The following is a 19,638-nucleotide window of genomic DNA, read 5'->3' on the forward strand; positions in this document are numbered from 1 at the left end:
TGTGTATTTATAAGGCCTCCTTCAATGCCAGAGAGAGAGGCAGAGACTGATCTTTTAAAACCTGTGCACACAGTCACAGTAATTGTACTCACAAGGGTCACGCTGTTCCTCTAAGTTCAGAAGATACCAAGAATTGCTCATACTTAGTATCCCCAGCGTTTACATGTAAGCACATATACAGACAAGAGAAACCTTAAAACATTTGTAATGTGTTATAATATATTTGTAACAATTTAAATAATAATAATAAATATTTCCCACCCTGGGAGCTGATCCCCATGAACCTAAGCCAGCCATTGGATTTTCCACTGTACGAACCAACATCCTTTCTAGAAGTGTTTTCAGAATGTGCTTGGTGGTGGTGGATTGATACTTCACATCCCTTGAGGAGCAAAGCAGTTGTATTCTACAGGTTGGTTTGATGTCTCAAGATTCGAACGACAAAAATAGGTTATAAAATGCATCCAGGACAGTTGGCACAGTATTCTGTTCAGATGCCCCACCAGTCAAAGACGGAGATGATTATGGATCGGTGTATGAAAGGACCCAGTGGCCTCCCTGACCCGCTCTGTGCTGGCCTGTGAAGGCCGGTGGAAGGCCTCTTCGTTCTGCCGCACACATGGGCTATTAATGCACCACTTCCTTTGACTGCTTCATCTGTGCCTCTCTCGTACACATGGGAACCGTGGGGCGCTTAGTGGAGTGGAAGTTCTGAGGGTTTCACTCCACTACAGACAGCTATTAAATTAGGAAACTAGAGCCCTTTTCTTTTGTCGTTTTCAGGATTCCTCCTGTGACAGACTTAGCTTTTGTCCGAGTTTTATTCTCTGGACTCTTTGTTGTCACAGAAAGGACATTTGCTTATTCCATTTTAAGAGGTGCATTTCCTGCTTGCTGTTTTTCTGAAGACGATCCCTTTATTGTAGTGGGACTTATTATAGTAACTTGCAGCAAAACCCTTAAACGCTGCAGATATTTGGTGTAACATTGGATTAGACTTTACACCAGTGATACAATAACATGGAATGAGAACGGAGTTGCTGAACGATGTAGTTGTCAACACCACCTGAACTTCTAACAAACTCGACAGTATTAATGCTGTTACTGTCAATACCAAAGGAGTATTCCCACAGCAAACTCTAGGGCCTTCCAGGTATTATGAATTACCTGTGGACTGCAGCTAAATGTAAGCCTTCAAAGATTCTAGCTGGTGGCTCACTGAGCCACTTGGTTCCAAGGAATATTTGAGTAGGGGAGCAGATAGGGCCAGTAAGTTTCAAGTTGGTTTGGAGCAGTGGTAGGAGAGAATTATTCAGATTATTCATTCCCCATAATCTAATTGCTCTCCCCACCAGGAAGACTGTCAGTTTAAATGTTCCTGTTCGTAATCTGAACTCAGTACGTCTGATTATCTCTTTGGCGATTCCTCTCTAGCTCATCCTCCTTGTGCCTGGGGACAGTTTAGACTGAGTTGAGAAGTGTGATTGCCTGCTTCTTGGCTGCCTCCTGCTCCCATTGGCTGGTAGATTCTTCGGGAGACTGTACTGTCATTGGCATGTTTGCCTTTATGGAAGGCCAAATCCTGGCTTACTGCATCTCTGGGCATTTGTATGCATAACAACATGTGGTTTGGTCTTAAATGCAGAAGGTAGAAAGCTCCTGCCTATTACCAATATGAGTCTCTGAGCTTATAAAGGGAGCTGCTCTGCGAGGAGTCTGTTTGCAAGCATCTCTGGAAGGGCCACTGGAGCATGGAACATCTCTGTTCTTTCCTTTGGCATAAGGCCTCCCTTAGTTCTTTCATGCTGATGTAAATTGGGCCTAATCTTGCACTCTCTCTGTGCAGTCAAAATTCCCACTGCAGGCAATCAGAGTTTGGACTGCATTAGGACTGTAGGTTCTAGGCTATAAAGCATAAGAATATCAGAACAGCCAGACTGGGTCAGACCAAAGGTCCATCTAGCCCAGTATCCCTGTCTTCCGACAGTGGCCAATGCCAGGTGCCGCAGAGGGAGTGAACAGAACAGGGAATAATCAAGTGATCCATCCCTTGTTGCTTATTCCCAACTTCTGGCAAACAGAGGCTAGGGACACCATCCCTGCCTATCCTGGCTAATAGCCATTGATGGACATATCCTCCATGAATTTATCTAGTTCTTTTTTGAGCCCTGTCTTGGCCTTCACAACATCTTCTGGCAAGGAGTTCCTCTGTGAAGAAATACTTCCTCTTGTTTTAAACTTGCTGCCTGTTAATTCCATTTGGTGATCCCTAGTTCTTGTGTTATGAGAAGGAGTAAATAACACTTCATTGTTTACTTTCTCCATATCAGTCCTGATTTTATAGACCTCTTTCATATCCCCCCTTAGTCGTCTCTCTTCCAAGCTCAAAAGTCAGACTTATTAATCTCTCCTCATACAGCAGCCGTTCCACACCCCTAATCATTTTGTTGCCCTTTTCTGAACCTTTTCCAATTCCAACAAATCTTTTTTTCACATCTGCACACAGTATTCAAGGGCGTACCATGGATTTATATAGAAGCAATATGATATTTTCTGTCTTATCGATCCCTTTCTTAATGATTCCCAACGTTGTTAGCTTTTTTGACTGCCGCCACACATTGAGTGGATGTTTTCAGAGAACTGTCCACACTGACTCCAAGATCTTTCTTGAGTGGTAACAGCCAGTTTAGACCCCATCATTTCATGTGTATAGTTGGGATTATGTTTTCCAATGTGCATTACTTTGCATTTATCAACATTGAATTTCATCTGCCATTCTATTGCCCAGTCACCCAATTTTGAGAGTCTTTTGTAGCTCTTCGCAGTAGGCCTGGGACTTAACTAGCTTGAGTAGTTTTGTATCATCTGCAAATTTTGCTACCTCGCTGTTTACCCCTTTTTCCAGATCATTTATCAATATGTTGAATAGGACTGGTCCCAGAACAGACCCCTGAGGGACACCAGTATTTACCTCTCTCCATTCTGAAAATGGACCATTTATTCCTATCCTTTGTTTCCTATCTTTTAACCAGTTACCAATCCATGAGAGAACCTTCCCTCTTATCTCATGACTGCCTGCTTTGCGTAAGAGCCTTTGGTGAGGGACCTTGTCAAAGGCTTTCTGAAATCTAAATACACTGTATCCATTGGATTCCCCCTTTTTGCCATACAGTGGTGTGCTAGCTCGCTGGGGAACTGAAACAGTGTCTTCTCTCTGTTGGTTAGGGTTTGTTTTCAACACACTTCCACCAATAAAGGATTTTTCAGAAGACTTTTCACATAACACAAGAACCAGGGGTCACCCAATGAAACTGATAAGCAGCAGCTCTAAAACAAACACAACACACAGTCAACTTGTGGAACTCGTTGCCAGGGGATTTTGTGAAGGCCAAAAATATAACGGGGTTCAAAAAAGAATTAGAGAAGTTCATGGAAGATAGGTCCACCAATGGCTATTAGCCAGGATGGTCAGGGATGCAACACCATGCTCTGGGTGTCCCTAACCTTCTGACTACCAGATGCTGGGACTAGACAACAATGGATGAATCACTTGATAAATTGCCCTGTTCTGTTCGTTCCCTGCAAAGCATCTGACGCTGGCTGCTGTGAGAGAGAGAATCCTGGGCTAGATGGACCATTGGCATCACACAGCATGGCCATTCTTATGCTCTTATCATGACCACTCCAAAATAATTGTATTTCAGGCCCAGAAGCCTCTTGCTTTTTGCTGTCTTTGAGTTACTCATTGGAAGTTACCAGTACAAGGGACTGGTGGTTGCTGTCTCCTAAGTATTACAGCTTTTGAACTGGAAATTAATTGGTGAGCCAGAACATGAGCCCCTCTCTCTCCTTGGTGATCTCCATTCACAGGGGCTAACCCTGTTCTTCCCCCTCAGGCCGTCCCCCCACTAGTAGCCTGAGCTCCAGGCTCAGGAGTTCCTACACCCACCCGCTCCAAATCTGGGCGGTGTTGCGACATGGCATGTGAGGTTGCAGCCACAATCCTGTTTGGCCCAACCCCACCCACTCCAGCTCTGCGGGCTGTGATTCAGCTCTGCGGGGCCTCTACTGGAGTCTCCCACAGAGTTAGCAACGTCAGCAAATGGGTTTGTTGCTCCTGGGTATGAAGAGTGGTTAATTTCTGAAGCTCTTAGAAGTTTTGGATGGAACAGATTCTCCAGTGGCCTATTAATTAACTTGTTAAAATGAAAAGCACTCCAATTGTAGGGTAGCACCAAGTGGCCTCAATGCGCTAGGTGCTGTACAAGCGTAGTAAAAAAAACAGTTCCTGCCCCAGAGAGTTTACAGTCTCACTAGGCCAAACTGCCAAAGGGAGAACAGACAGGGACATGACTAGCTCAAGGCCGCTTCATAGGCTGGTGGCAGAGACCGAGAGAAACCAACCCCCTCTTGTAGTGCCCTGTCCACTAGACGGCACTGCCTCTCCCCTGTTGCACTGCACCAGTGCAGGTCCCTCAATAGCCATCTGTCTCCCTGTGTTGTCTGACTTTATCTGTGGAGTCGAGTGAGGGGAGAGAGAAAACGATGACCCTCCTGGTGTGGTGACTTCATGAGGCAGCTCCGAGGAGCCATGACCTGGCTCCTTCCCAAAGGACAGGGTAATTACAGTTAAGGTTACTTCCAAAGGTGTAACGCAAAGGACCGAGAATACCAAATGCAGAACAGCTCATCAGTAATCTCTTGCCAGGCTGCGGCCCAAAGGCTGGTGTGTGCGCTCCACCAGCATATCACTTTCTGCCCTTTTAGGGACTTGTGATGCAATATTTGAAACTCTAGGACCAACTATTCACAAGGCACAAACCGAGTTTGCGTGGCCCTGAGAACAGCTGCTAGCTGAGGTCAGTCCCAGGGTCGCGGTGGTCTTTTCTGTTTCCTTTCACAGCAGCAGAAGTGGCAATATTGCGAGGTGTGGGGGGAGCCTCCCTGGCCAGCCATTGTTCAGCACATGGAAGGCTGAACTCCATCAGCTAACCCAGATGCAGTCCTTGGCCATCACCTTCCTCCTGGCCTTTAGCTGGCTGGTGGCAAACCACATTACATACTGCCATTAACTGATCAGCATGCTGGCTTTCCCTGCTGAATGCACTCAGTTCAGGGTGAGATACAGGATTGGCGGGCAAGGGGAACTAAGCTGTCCAGTTGTGAATCTGTGGATTTGGAGGTGAGCCCATCACCACGAGACAGCAGAGGCAGAAGCAGCAGCAGAGATCATGGACGCAGCAGTCTGCGTGAAGAAGTAGCACTTCACTCCACCATTTCATCCCATCGCTCTTAGTGAGACTCTCTCCAACCACTGCAAATCGTTCCTCTCCTTGCTTGATCTGTGCATGCTACCGATGGCTGGAGACTTCAGTTTCCCCTTCGTTATTGCTTAGCCATGGTATACAGAGGTAGTTGCTTAGATCTCTATTCGTAAATTGACAGGTTTCAGAGGAACAGCCGTGTTAGTCTGTATCCGCAAAAAGAAAAGGAGGACTTGTGGCACCTTAGAGACTAACCAATTTATTTGAGCATGAGCTTTCGTGAGCTACAGCTCACTTCATCGGATGCATACCGTGGAAACTGCAGAAGACATTATATACACACAGAGACCATGAAACAATACCTCCTCCCACCCCACTGTCCTGCTGGTAATAGCTTATCTAAAGTGATCATCAAGTTGGGCCATTTCCAGCACAAATCCAGGTTTTCTCACCCTCTTGCCCCCCCCCCCAACTCACTCTCCTGCTGGTAATAGCCCATCCAAAGTGACCACTCTCTTCACAATGTGTATGATAATCAAGGTGGGCCATTTCCTGCACAAATCCAGGTTCTCTCACTCCCTCACCCCCCTCCAAAAACCACACACACAAACTCATTCTCCTGCTGGTAATAGCTTATCCAAAGTGACCACTCTCCCTACAATGTGCATGATAATCAAGGTGGGCCATTTCCATCATGCACATTGTAGGGAGAGTGGTCACTTTGGATAAGCTATTACCAGCAGGACAGTGGGGTGGGAGGAGGTATTGTTTCATGGTCTCTGTGTGTATATAATGTCTTCTGCAGTTTCCACGGTATGCATCCGATGAAGTGAGCTGTAGCTCACGAAAGTTCATGCTCAAATAAATTGGTTAGTCTCTAAGGTGCCACAGGTACTCCTTTTCTATTTGTAAATTGATGTCTTTAGCCCCCAGTCATTCTTGTTCTGAGTCCTCCAATTGATTCGTCTCCTTCTGGGACTGAGGTGTCCAGAAGTGACGCACCACTGCAGGCTTGGGCACATCAGTACCCTGCAGAATGGACTTATCCTCTCTGTACTCCATGAGGCGGTTTCTTCATATGCTGACCAAAGCTGCCATATTACATTGTAACTTCATATCTAATTTGCTGTCTGTTGTCACACCTGCAACAGGCAAAGATCTACACTTCTTTCCAGATCCCTCCCTCCCTCTGGTTGGGATCTGTGTTTTGGATTATTTTTCTCTAGGCATATTAAGTATATTTTTCCAAGTTGAATCTTGTTTGACTCTTTCCTTTCCACACCTCTGACTTACGGAGACAGTGCTGCAGCAGCACCCCGTAGCACTTAGAGAGGAGCTAGCTACACTGATGGGAGAGCTTCTCCCAAGAGGCTGTGGCCGTGTCGATGGGAGAAGCCCTCCCGTGCACACCAGCAGCTAGGTCGTCGCTCAGGGTTGTAGATTTTCCATACCTCTGAGCCATGTAGTTCTAGTGACATAAGTTCCTAGTGTAGACAACCTCTGTGTCCTTTTTTAATTACTTCTCTCTCCTCACTAGAGTTCGTGCACCCCTCAGTCTTGGGCACTGGAGATAGAATGTTTTGTTTATTTAATGTCTTCAACGATGGCCTGGGAGTAAAGTGGGACCTCACACTGGCTGATGCAGGGCCACACTGGACACCTTCCTTCAGTTCATTTGGTTACCATTTTGCATTGCTTTCTGTCTCCAGGCCACCAGCCAGGAGCTGCTGTGGTAGTGCTTAGCCACAAGCCCTTTGGAAGAAATTTTTGCAAATAAAAGTCCAGCTATTGTATCAGTGCTGTACCAAAGTCCAGCTCTATTCCCTCTACTACATTCCCTTCATACATGGGAACTGATCCTGACAGACCATGTCTCAGGATCAGATCTCTGACTTCGTAGCTCTGTCAAAAGCATCCATCATATTTTCTGGCCAAGCTCGCTCTTTCTCCACTCCCAGTGCTGAGCATTTCTCATGGCTGTGTTACTCTCAAGTTGTTTACAGATTTTTTTTCTTTGAATATTTGTTCCATTATTTTACTAGGAAAAGCACCGTGCTTTTAATTTGAGGGAAGCTTTGCATAACTGAGAGAGAATCCTTATTAAAGAAACCCTCTCATATGTGTACAGCATTGCATTTGTTTCCTTACATATCTGCTTGTGTAATTTTATTCAGGGGTATTTTTAAAAGTGGCTCAGTGTTTCTTTTGCTGCAATAGAAACAACCAGATTTATTTTCTGGTATGTTGAGAATTAACTCTCCTTTCTTCCCTTTTCCTCTGCCCCCGCTGGAAAAAGAGAGAATGTAAAAAAGAAGAAAGGATTTGCATTGTAGTTGTGATTGGCACAGGCTGTGAATGAGAGGTCATTTCATGTGGCTATTTCTTTTCAAGCGTTCCTTTTTCATGCACACTGTATTCAGGCTTGAAGCATTCTTTCTTTTCAAAGCTTCTCTGTCTGTCTTTCCCCTTCCTTTATTTTTCATCTCTTTTCTTTACTTTTGCTGTCTTTTCATTCTGTTTTTCTCCACCCCCTTGGGGCTCCATTCTTTCTCTCCTCCTTCCTCTATTCAGTTCCTTTTTTCTTTTTGCAGCTTTTTTGAATAGCTCTTCTATTTTCAGAGAGGAAAGGGAGTGAGTAGAAAAGTCGTTTCAGTAAAGAGGAACTTGAAAGTCTTTCTTTCCCTGCTTATTTCACTTAAAAGCAAAAATTGTTTTTCAAGGGAGAGATTTGTATTAGGGGTCTTTTAAAGTGAACGTACTAAGACAGTAGTGCTGGCTTGGTCAGTCCTGGGATAGTTTTATCCATCCTCCCTCCCTCTCTCAAAATAACAATAAACAAAGTCTGTCCCCAGATTGTTTACAAATGTTGAGAACTCCATGGAAATGCTTTGGCCTATAGATTTATAGGGGCTCTGCCTTGCTCCCTGCTCCATTTGAAATGTGGTGTTTGGTGTTAAGACTGGGCTCAGAAGAGGAGCAACTGACTCCCCATCCCCACCCACCTCCGCTTACTAGCTCCTCCCCCTCTGACACAGTCCATCTGATCTGGAAAGGCACAGACTGTTTGGTCTGACAGACACTAGGCTTTAGAATGAGGGGATTGCCACAGCTTGGTTGGGTGACCATGGTCTAGCGGGGTAACACGGAGCAAGGGGCATCATGCACGTCGGAAGGGCAGCAGTGGAACGCCCTAGATTTAAATAGACAGCGTTGCTGTAGCCGTGGTGGTCCCAGGATGTTAGACACCTGAAGGAGAGCTCTGTGTGGCTCAGAAGCTCGTGTGTGTGTGTGTCTCTCTCTCTCTCTCTCCCCAACAGATGTTGGTCCCATAAAAGATACAACCTCACCCACCTTGTCCCTCTAGATTTGAAAGTAAGAGACTTGAGTACCTGGGACAAGTCGGTCACCATTTAGTAACACTTCATTAGATGCGTTCTGGCAGAACACCATCAATATTGACTAAGTTTTTTAAATCTCAAGACCATCTCCATTGCCATCTCTTGACTTTCATCCCTGCAGTGCAGTTCCTGAGCAGTGGTGCGGTACAGTGCTCATCACACGCTCCCGGGTGGAGAGAGCTCACTTCCCAGCTGTTGATGCTTTTGCTGTAAGCAGGGCTTGAAGTAACAGTAGGCCCAGAGTGTGGGTTCTGTTTAGCCAATAGGACAGTGCACGACCTAGTCTGTGCATTAGCTGGGCACAAACCTCATCCTGTATCTTACCTGCCGTTGTCCAGATTAGGTGCAAGCTCCTAGTAGTTGCAGTTTTCACTTGCAGCAGAACTGGGGTGGGAGGAAGGCTGACCATGGCCGATCCAGGCTGTAGAAGGTCAAGGAGCGGATTTGTTTCTACCAAGCAGCACAACTACCCAGAGTCATCAAGCAAGCCCGCAACGAGGCCTGTGACGGTTCCCAAACACTCTGCCAGGGGTTGCCAAGCGAGGGTGTTCTTCAGAACAGTAACCATGAGCAAAGGTTGGTGTTTCCGTGGTGATTGCTTTTGGGATCCCAAGTTCCTGTGCGTGGGAGAAAACAGGAAAAGCTGAACTGATGGAGGAGTCTGTTGGGTTGAGCAGGGAGGATCAGCATGGTGCCCCATAGTAATGTGCTAGTTACCAGCATACCGGTCCCGTCCATGTGGTTGATAAGTAGGGAAGCCTTTGAAGAAATCTTGTAGTATTTGGGTGGGCTGTCCCCCACGTGTGGATGAGAGGAGGCTGGGGCAGCCCTGGGCGGAGGCAGAGCATTGGCTGGGGAAGTATTTGAGTTGGCAGGGTTTGAGTTGGCGCCATCTTTGCACAACAGCACAGGGTGGAGCCATTTCACCTTCTGCGGATGACGCATGTGGTAATGAACTGTTTAATGGCGTGGCTGCTGTACAGCTTAGGGTGGGCAACCTACGGGCCGCATCCGGCCCCCCCGGGAGCGGGATCAGGGTCTTGCCCCGCTCTGCCTGCCTGACGCTCCCACACGTTCAGGTGGGACCTGTGTGAGGGCACACGTGTTACTGCACCTGCACAACCCAAACATGCCATAAGAGCCTTGAGCTTGCAAGCCCACGAGCCTGCAACTTGTTGGCTTCGGTGACTCTGCTGTTTTAGTAGGGTTAATTTTCCATTTTTGAGGATAAAACAAAGAGGAGCTGGCCAGGGAGTGCCAGCTGCACTGTTCACATTAATCAAAGAGGGCGTGGAAAGGAGGTAAGTTTTTGGTTTAATTATTGTAATACTTTGTTATGATGGTATATTTTATAATCGTAAGTAAGGTTTAATGTTTATTTCCACTAAAATGTATCTTTATTTGAATATCTCTGAATTGTTAATTTTGTGACATTCGTGGCCCACCATACAATTTCCATATCCAGATGTGGCCCTCAGGCCAAAAAGTTTGCCCACCCCTGGCTTAGACAATGCTGGTCAACTGAGAGTGATTATGCAGTGCTGAGTCAGACCCAGCCCCTCTCACAGCTTCTCCACTTCCTGAAGAAAGAAAAGGAGGACTTAGAGACTAACAAATTTATTTGAGCATAAGCTTTCATCATGCATCTGCTGAAGTGGGCTGTAGCTCACGAAAGCTTATGCTCAAATAAATTTGTTAGTCTCTAAGGTGCCACAAGTCCTCCTTTTCTTTTTGCGGATGCAGACTAACATGGCTGCTACTCTGAGTTCTGTATTTGTTTTCATATGGCATTTGTGTCCGTCCCGTCTCTTCCCCCCAACCCCCCAACTTTGTTTTCCCTGGTTTTGGATTCCTTTAGATACAAATGGAAATTCAGGAATGGCTTGGGACACACGCACCCTTTGGAATAGAACCCCCACCTTGCAGCATGGTCCAGGGCGGGGGCTTGGTGATTAGGTGCCTATACTGCATGAGGTTGAGATTAACCAGGGGGGCCAGGGGAGGAAGTGTTTTTTGTTTTTTTTTTCTGTGAGGGAGGGTCTGGTAAAGTAGAGGTGTGTTTGCAAGCCTGCTTTATGTGGTGAAAGTAAGGCAAAGTGAAGGCCCTTTACCATGTATCTAGACTAGAAGGATATGGAGCAATAAATGACTCGTTTAGATATTTATACCTGTTTATTGGATCCTGGACTTCTCATAGTAGCAATAAGTGAACTGGAAATTCTCTTTTCCCTTTTGCTTCCTTGAGGGTGTGGGAATAAAGGGCATGCCTGCGAACCTGAGGATGGATGTCTGGTACTTTAGGCAGGCAGGGTGCATGTTTGGGTTTAAGACCAATCAGATCCTGACATCTGTAGGGGGTCTGGACGGTGCAGATGGCCTGCAAGAAGGGTTGGAGCTGAATTGGTAGCACAGTGGCTAATGAAGTTAGTTTCTATGTTTTCTGGAGGGGGTTTTTAAGTGAGGTTCAGATAATTGTAAGCCAGAGACAGAGAGGGGACACTGGAAGAGATGAAAAGCGAGAGAGAAAGCAAGCAAAGGACAGAGAGGTTTGGAATAGAGGAGGAGATTAGGAGATAGATGAAAGAGAAAAAAGAAAGATAAGAGAGTGAGACGGAACAGATCCACAGAGCTGAGAGAGGTGTTGCTAGGGAAACAGAAAGAATGAGAGAGCAAGAGAGAAATAGAGAGGAGACAAGGATGGAAGATACTGGGGGTGGGGGAACAAAAGATTTAAAGACAATGAATGTTTGGTAAAGGAGGGTGAGTGAATTCTGAACAGTAAAGGGAAATGAGGGGGAAGTTCTGGGTCAACTAGCAAAAAGAAACTTGAATATTTTTCCCTGGGATGCCACAAGAGTATTTTGGATCACTATTCCATTCCCTTGGAGGGAAATTACTTTGGCTTCTGCTACCCCTCATACACTGATCCCTCACAAGCTGAATTTCCATCGGCTGAAACACTTCTCATCCGGTCCAAGAAGGCTTTCTTTGGAAACTGGATGCTACATTGGGGCCAGATTCGGTAAAGCACAGGAGTGTGAAAGGAAGAGAGCTCAGAATTCGGGGTGAAAGGGAGGTGCCATGTGTGTCTTTTCCAGATGATTGTCTGCAGGCACGTTTCAGCTTATAAACAATAAAATTGAGCTGAACGTGAATCTTTTCCTTAGAAGTGAAGGTTTTGTTACTGGGGCAGGGGAAGATGAAGAATCTAGTAGAGATGGAAACAGACGACTGGTTACAGTACAGCTGTGGCAAGGGAATTTTGCGTCTTTGCTATCTGTCTAAGCTGTGGTCTCTCCACTGTAGGAATCTGTGAGCTAGCCAGACTGCCACATGTGCAATTTTATTTCATGGTAACAGGCAAGCTAAAGCAAATGACCTAGCTTCCTGGGGTATCTCTACACTGCAGAGAGAAACCCGTGGCACCAAGTCTTAGAGCCTAGATCAATTGACATGGGCTCACAGGGTTTGGGCTGCAGGGATAAAAATAGCCATGTAGATATTTCCACTTGGGCTGGAGCCCAAGCTCTGAGACCCTCCCCAGGTTACACCCAAGTAGGATGCCTGCATGTTTTAGCCCTCCGCCCTAGCCCCGCAAGCCCAAATCAGTCTGCGACTCAGCACTGTAGGTTTCTCTTGGCAGTGTCAGCATGCCCAGAGACACTGCTGCAGCCCCTAGGTTGGAATGCAACTTTCCACTGAGTGTGTGCGCAAGTCTGGAGACTGGAGGGGCAATAAAAGCTTTCTCCCTCCCCGTCTCTCCCTTGTGCCTCACTGATGGGCCTTGCCCTGATCTGGAGCAATGAAGTTGTTATGGCTTGAAATTGCTCGTTCTGTTGCTCCTTATTCCCACACCAGAATCCTGTTTTGACACCAGCATTGCCCTGCCGTTGAGCAGTAGTGTGTGTCTGGGGCTTGCAGGTCAGATTCCCAATTAAAAATCAGTGGTTGGGCAGAGTCTGGGCATGTTTTAATTGTAGACATACACCAGTTATGGGACAGAGATTGCTCAGCAGCACGCAGGATAATTTCTTCTTTCAGGAATCTTCATCTAGTACCAATTCCCAGGTCCCTGAGAACAACTCTGCTTTAAGAATTGGAGACGAAGGCAGAAAGCAAGCTGCTCCCCTGCTGTCTCACAGCTCCCACTCGCTAGAATTACTGCCTCTTGTCAGAATCCTGCATAGCTCAAAAACTACGGATACAGCACCTCTTCCCAACACTGAGCACTTGCTCACACTCTAAGAAAAAGAACTTGGAATACTGTGATGATGCCTGCCATAAATAAATAAAGAATACAGATTTATCAGAACTCATTGCCTAATCAGGTCTGCTATCTAAGATGTATGAAAAACACATACAAGCAGTAAAGGAAAATCCGAATTATCAAAACACAGAGCAGAAGGAACCATCTATCCTTGAGTTTGAGGACCTGGCGTGAACTTGTGCCCTTAGATAAATAGGAAAGTGAACAAGAACAGTTTTTTTTTTTTAAAAAAAAACTATCTGTGTAGGATGCAAAAGCAGGCTTACAAATCATTCCCATATACACATTTGAAATGCAATGGTTATGGTTTCAAAACTGAGCTTTTCACTTTTTTTGTTTTGTTTAGAGAAACATTGTGCTTTGCTGATCGTTACGTTGTTCTGTGGGCAGGGTATTAGAGGATGAACCTCCTGAAATCACCAGGAATTGTTTCTGCACATTTAAAAAAAAAAAAAAAAAAAAAAAGCCTAGACAATTAGGTCTTCAGTGGGCTTGCTTTGGTCTGTTAATGAGTAAACTTATTAACATTAAAAAACCTGTCAAATGCAGCCTTTTTTGCACGTAAGTGCGTTGTCTGGGGGGGGGGGCGGCAGGGGAAGCTAACCAAGTATCTGTTTGTCCATTTTCTGCCTTCCGTATTTCTTGGAACCATTCCTCTAGTTTTGGATAAGCGTTTTCTTTTGCAGGGTGAGGTTATGAATAGTCTAGTGACTATGAAAAGACCAGCTATTCGCTCTTTGGTGTGTAACCATTTCTGCTAGGGATCCCCGCCAGAATTGCCAAAAGATCATTCATGGTCTGGTTTACATCGCAGTATTTACCAGCTGAGCGTGACAGCCATGCGGACATAAAATCACCTCTTTCCCCAACATCTATCCCTACGCAACCTGTGTATATTTTTAATCTTGCTGTGTAAGGTGCCACTGAAGCAGTATCTGGTGTCCTCTTCATACTGCAGTTGTGGTTGGTAACTCACCTTCCAGATCCTTTTATCATAATGACAGGTTTCAGAGGAGCAGCCGTGTTAGTCTGTATTCGCAAAAAGAAAAGGAGGACTTGTGGCACCTTAGAGACTAACCAATTTATTGGAGCATGAGCTTTCATGAGCTACAGCTCACTTCATCGGATGCATGTAGCTCACGAAAGCTCATGCTCAAATAAATTGGTTAGTCTCTAAGGTGCCACAAGTACTCCTTTTCTTTTTATCATAATGTCATCCAGCTCTTCCCTTGTCAGGAAATTTTGCCAAAGGCTGAAGTTAGTTTTGTTTCCTTATCCAGAAGCAATTGATTTTATTAAGGTTAACTTTCTCTACAAAACAGTTACCGAAAAAGTTGAAATACATAATGCCTAATTTGGAGACGCTGGGCCAATTAAATTTGGTTCTTTTAAAAAAAACAAAAAAAAACAAAAAAAACACATTATTTGATAAGCAACTGGCCAACTATACAAATTCCCTTCCTCTTCCATTCTTTAAAACACCAGCTCCTAGTGTAGGTCACAGTCTGGTTTATTTACAATGGGTAGGGATCACTGGTCAGGGAAAAGGATTCTCTCTTGTTCTGTCCCTAAGGCAGAGAAGAGCTTTTGCCAGAGGGTGGGTACCCATTTCTGGAAGGCATCTTGCAGTAAAAACTGCTGTACTCGCGTTATCACCACTTTCTTGCGCAGTGAAGATCCAGGGCTTGTCTCCCCGTTGCTAAAGTCGATGTAACTCTGTCACTTGGGGTGTGAAAAAACCCACCCCTCCTGAGCGACGTAAGTTACGTCGACTTAGAGCGGTGTCTGCATTGCGCCCTGGGTGGGAGACGCTCTCCCGCCAACGTCGCTTGCGCCTCCGGTGGTGGTGGCGTCGTTACGTCGACGGGAGAGCGCTCTTCTCTTCCCTCAACGTCGCGCGTCTCCACCAGATGCGCTACATCAGCGCAGTGGCCTCCATGCCGCAGCGCCATGGTAGTGCGTCTGGTGAGGACAAGCCCCCATGTTCGAGAGCACCCCATTGCTTTGAATTGGTTGGCTTGATAGGCCTGTGTAATGTCTGGAACAGCTAGTCCATGCTGCTTCATTGGTCTGTTTCAAGTAGCCACACTCGCTCCATCTTCGTATTCCCTCTACATTCCAACAGTCTCTGTATCCCTGCTAGAGTTTTATTTGGGCTGATTTATAGGAAGATTCTGAAACAAGATAGACATCCTAGGCAACGCATTCATTCTGGCCCCAATTTACCTAAGTACTTAAGCACAGGCGGAGTCCTTGTGGCACCTTAGAGACTAAGCAATTTATTTAGGCATAAGCTTTCGTGGGCTAGAACCCACTTCATCAGATGCACATGTGTAACTTAATTGTATTGCAATATTTAGATTAACAATCCTCCAAAGGGTGTCCTGGCCAATGCAGAGCGTAAAGGAGAGAGCAGCTCAACCGTGTGGACTCTCTCAGGCTACTATATCAAGGGGGAATCCGTTTAAGGAAATAGGAGCTAGAGGAAAACAAGGACCTGTTGAGTAACATTGAGAGATCAACCAAGAGTAGGCGCACTAGATGATGCAGTCAGGCAGATGAGCCTTGATTTATAAACTTGATAAGGAAGAATTTCTTACACACATCCTTCCCTTACCCAATCCCACTGGTCAAATGCAGTAAGGTTCAGGCCAAACCTCTCTATACCACAGACAGAGTTGGGTCAAATTTTTCAAAAAGTAGCCACTCCCTTTAATGTCTTCATTTTTGGGGTGCTCACCTTGAGATCCTCAAGGGCTTTTTCCCATAGGTGCTGCCATTGACTTCAGCTGTAATGGTGGGAGCTCAACGCTTCTGAAACTCAGGGATCTAAAGCCAGTGGTGGACTTTTGTAGAACTCAGCTCCAAACTTTCACTGCGTTGACTAAGGCTGCTCTGGAACACAAGTGATTTAACTGCCAACCTGGGGCTGGCAGAGCAGTTGCCTGGGACTGCAAGCTGCGTGGGACAGGATTTCAGTTGAGAGGAAGGGCTAGGTGAAACTGTCAGAACAATGGAGGGGGAGGGGAAATGGGAAGTGTCCAGAGATAAACGAATCTCTCTCCAGCACAGAATGTGTGTGCTGGCTTCTAGCAAGGAATACACCTGAGGTTATAAAGAGGCGTGTGTGTGTGTGTGTGTGTGTAATAATAAAATAAAAAAAGTACACGAAAGAAATGGAGACATCAGATTCCAGGAACAGGTGAGAACTGGTAAACAGTGATTAAAAATAAAATGGGAACCAAAAAAAATCTACATAAGAAACCATGCAAATGTGTAGTGAACAGGAGATCAGAAAGGAGATATTTAAGGAGATGACTGAGAAGGGGCATTTTAAACACAAGAGGCACATTGAGGAAACATTTAATTTTTAGCAATCAATCTTTACAAAGAAGAGCAGGGAAGAGATGTCACAACTCCGGGCACAGGCTATTTCCCAGAAGAGGGAGAAGAAAGACCCAAGTAAATAGCCACACGAGAACCGGAAATGAGAACCTCTGCAGGCCCCAATAGCGTCTGCCCCAGGATTGCGAAGTAAGAGACAAAGAAATAGAGTGCCTTCAGCCAGTACATTCAGAAACTCTTTGGAAACCAAGGAGATCCTGATGAGAGGACAGTGAAACGCACACTCCTGGATTCTAGAGAAGATGCAGGCACCTTCCAGACATGTAAGTGTAGCTTCAGCTGTAGGGAATACGATACAAGAAACAGTCTCTAAGGTGCCACAAGTACTCTAACAAATTTATTTGAGCATAAGCTTTTGTGAGCTACAGCTCACTTCATCGGATGCATGCCACTCTAAGGTGCCACAAGTCCTCCTTTTCTTTTTGCGGATACAGACTAACACGGCTGCTACTCCGATACAAGAAATGTTACCCAGAGTGGAATGGGGAAGTCTCTCGATAAGTGGCTGATGACCAGGAAGACTGGGGAAGCATGTGAATGTTTAAAGTTTTTGGTGTAGCACCATAAAAGATCCATCCAAGGATCCACGTGTGTGGCATAGTGGAAGAACTACTGTATCTGAACTGACGGAAGAGCAGCCTGGGAGCTGCGCTGCCACAAAGGTTAGTATTGGAGCAAATTTCCTCCCTGTGCTGTACCAGTGATCGGGAGAAGGAGGGTCAGCTGAAGGCAGGGGGAGGGGTGAAGAGGAGGGGGTTACCAGCGAGTGGTGGGGATGGAGGTGCAACATGCCTGCAGCAACAAGGCAGGAAGACGATTTTTTGCAGCAGCATTCTGAATGGGTGCAAAGGGGAGCTCGACCCCTGTGTCCAGGCCAGAGGAGAAGGTTGGCATAGTTGAGATGCAAGCTGATGAGGGCCTAGACCAGAGTTTCATTTGTGTGGATCGCAAGGAAAGGCCAGGTCTTGGAGAGAGCAGCATGGCTCAGGCACAGCCTGGATGTGTGGGCTGGAGAGACCGGGAATCGGTGAAGCTGAGATTCAAGCCCTGAATAGAAGGGGGTTGGGGAAAGGTGCCGGGGGGAGAAGAACATAAAGAGCTCAGTTTGGGGCTTTCTAAGTAGAGATCCCTTTTAGGACTCATTAGTTTCCTTTTTAAACAGGCTGACCTCACTGGCTAGAGCTCGGCTTAATCCATGGAAGCGCTGGGCAAGACACAGTGCGATGCAGAATCCCAGCTGACACTCCCCTGTTCTGACCAGCATTCGTGCAGTTCAGAGCTGAGCTCCCACCTGGCTCTGTCAGTGGTCCTCTCGGAGCCTGGCCTGAAATCTCTACTGCTTCAGTTGGGGGCCATTTCTGAGTAGGCCTGTTTTAGCAGCTTTGTGCTGTGACTGGAGCACCAACCACATTCGTACGTGGTGCTAAGGAAGGTTTGGAGTCCAATCTCTGCAGCTGAAAGGCTGCTGTACTGACCCAGCACTTTGCCACCACATAAGATGAACGGTCAGTCTGCTGAAAAGAGCCATTCCCAGGCTTCCGTCTGGGGTACAATCGAGAAGGTTGCACAAAAAGGAAACTAAAAGTGAGGAAGAGAAACCACGACGTTTGTCTGATTCTCCATTTCTCCCTCTGAAGTGTGCATAGAAAACCTCTCTGCAGGTTGCTTCCCTTGTCCGAGTGGCTAACACTGGAGTTGTCTTGCTCTGCTCCCTCACCTGTCACCTTGCGGGTGGGGGCTTAGATGGGTGTCATAGAAAAGTCCAAAGGACTGATTTATGCATACACAAGCAAGGGTTTTGAGTCAGTTCTGCACGTCCTGCGGAGCCATGTCCTGACAGTGTCAGGAGGTAGGAATCCCAAATTGTTCTGTGCTGAAGGGTTTTGTTAGTCATTTGTCCTGTTATCAGAAGCACAGGTGCGTATGTCATTCGCTCTCCTCCTCCTGTCTTTGGGCTGTCTCAGTGCCTCTGCCTCTGAGCCCCTACAGCCACAGAGGGAAAGGATTGCTCCCATAGGACTGGAGAGAGAGAGAGAACCTGCTGGGTCCCCTGTAGTTCATACTCCCTCCTTCTTCCCCCAGCCCTGGAGAATGGTGCAGGATTGTTCCCTGCCCTCTATTCTCTAGGGCTGTCCCAGTTCTGAATGTGTCGCTTTGCATAACCCTTCCTATGCACGCTAGCATTCTCTCAGTGGCACCAGGAGCAATGGGATGCTGAATAGGGTGTAATGGCTGGAGTCAGTTTAAAGGTGCTGCTGGGAAAAGCGTGTCCATGATCATCACCAGGTTGGCAGGAATCTCTCTCCCTTGTGTGAATTGAAAAGGGCCTGATTCCTCCGTTCGTGTTGATCCCGGCCAAGGCTGGAGACACTCGTGTAGCGGGGAAGTGGGTTGGTCCACTACACCTCGGATCAGGATTTCAATTGTACTCCAGACAATAAGACCAGATTATCACAGGGAATTGGTTTTCCCCTTTCAAAATCATTTCAAATTCCTTCTTGCAAAGTCCAGGGAAGAGAACTCTGGCTCCCCACCCCTGCTGGTCTCAGGCCCTGCAAAGGGGAACATAGTGCCTGCTTTTAGCCCCATCACTTTCATTGAGAATTATATAGACTAGCTTCTTAAGGCCAGTTATCTAGATCCTTTTCCTCCCAGGAAATGCCTCGGTTTTGGACTTCTTGTCACTGCAATCCCAGTCTCTGCTCTCAACTTCTGGCAAAGGCGTCTGGAGACCCTGCCTCCCGTGGTGCATGCTGGGAGGGAGTTCTGTGATGATTGACAAATAGATTAATGGGTGGGAGGAGGGGAGCTGGATTCTGTCGCCTCTTAGCAAGAATGGCTGGAGGTATGGGTTGTGGTGGTGGTTTTTACTTGATGGCCGATGTGTCTGTGGGGCATAAGGGTGTAATCTGCTGAGTGAAACATCAAGCTGAGCTAGAACCAAGGAAATGCACATGTGACAATGATGATCTGATGTTTGATATGCAGTCGTTTCCAACCTTTAAGGATCATGGCTTTGGAAACGCCACTCAGACAGGAGAAGATGGAGTATCTACAATATAGAGATCAGTCCTAAAGTAGCTGGGTGGCTTAAAAGGTGACGCCATTGTGCTGGGGACCTGTGTTCAGTCCCTGGTCTTTCTCTCCCTTGCCTGGCAAGTGTCAGTCGGTGCTGAGGGGGTCACGCACTCTCGTGGGAAGCAGGTGTCTTGCTGCCTTTGATTCCTTTGGCTGAATAGAGAGAAGGACTGGTGGCTTCCAAGTGTGTCTGGCCCTCCTTGAACGGCAGGGCAATTGGCTGATG

The 19,638-nt window shown here is 46.5% G+C and overlaps 1 protein-coding gene across 4 annotated transcripts in view; it reads left to right on the plus strand.

Moving 5' to 3' along the window:
• ZNF710 (zinc finger protein 710) overlaps positions 1–19,638 on the plus strand; it is a 51,132-nt gene that overhangs the window by 14,727 nt on the left and 16,767 nt on the right. Inside the window, exon 2 of one of the 4 annotated variants that reach the window (XM_048865888.2) lies at positions 16,769–16,996. The exons of the other annotated variants lie outside the window; for them this stretch is intronic. The gene's annotated coding sequence lies outside the window, so the exon portion shown is untranslated. The remainder of the gene's footprint in view (positions 1–16,768; positions 16,997–19,638) is intronic. 4 annotated transcript variants of the gene reach the window in all.

Source organism: Caretta caretta, chromosome 10 (genome assembly GCF_965140235.1).
Source record: "Caretta caretta isolate rCarCar2 chromosome 10, rCarCar1.hap1, whole genome shotgun sequence".
NCBI lineage: Eukaryota > Metazoa > Chordata > Testudines > Cheloniidae > Caretta > Caretta caretta.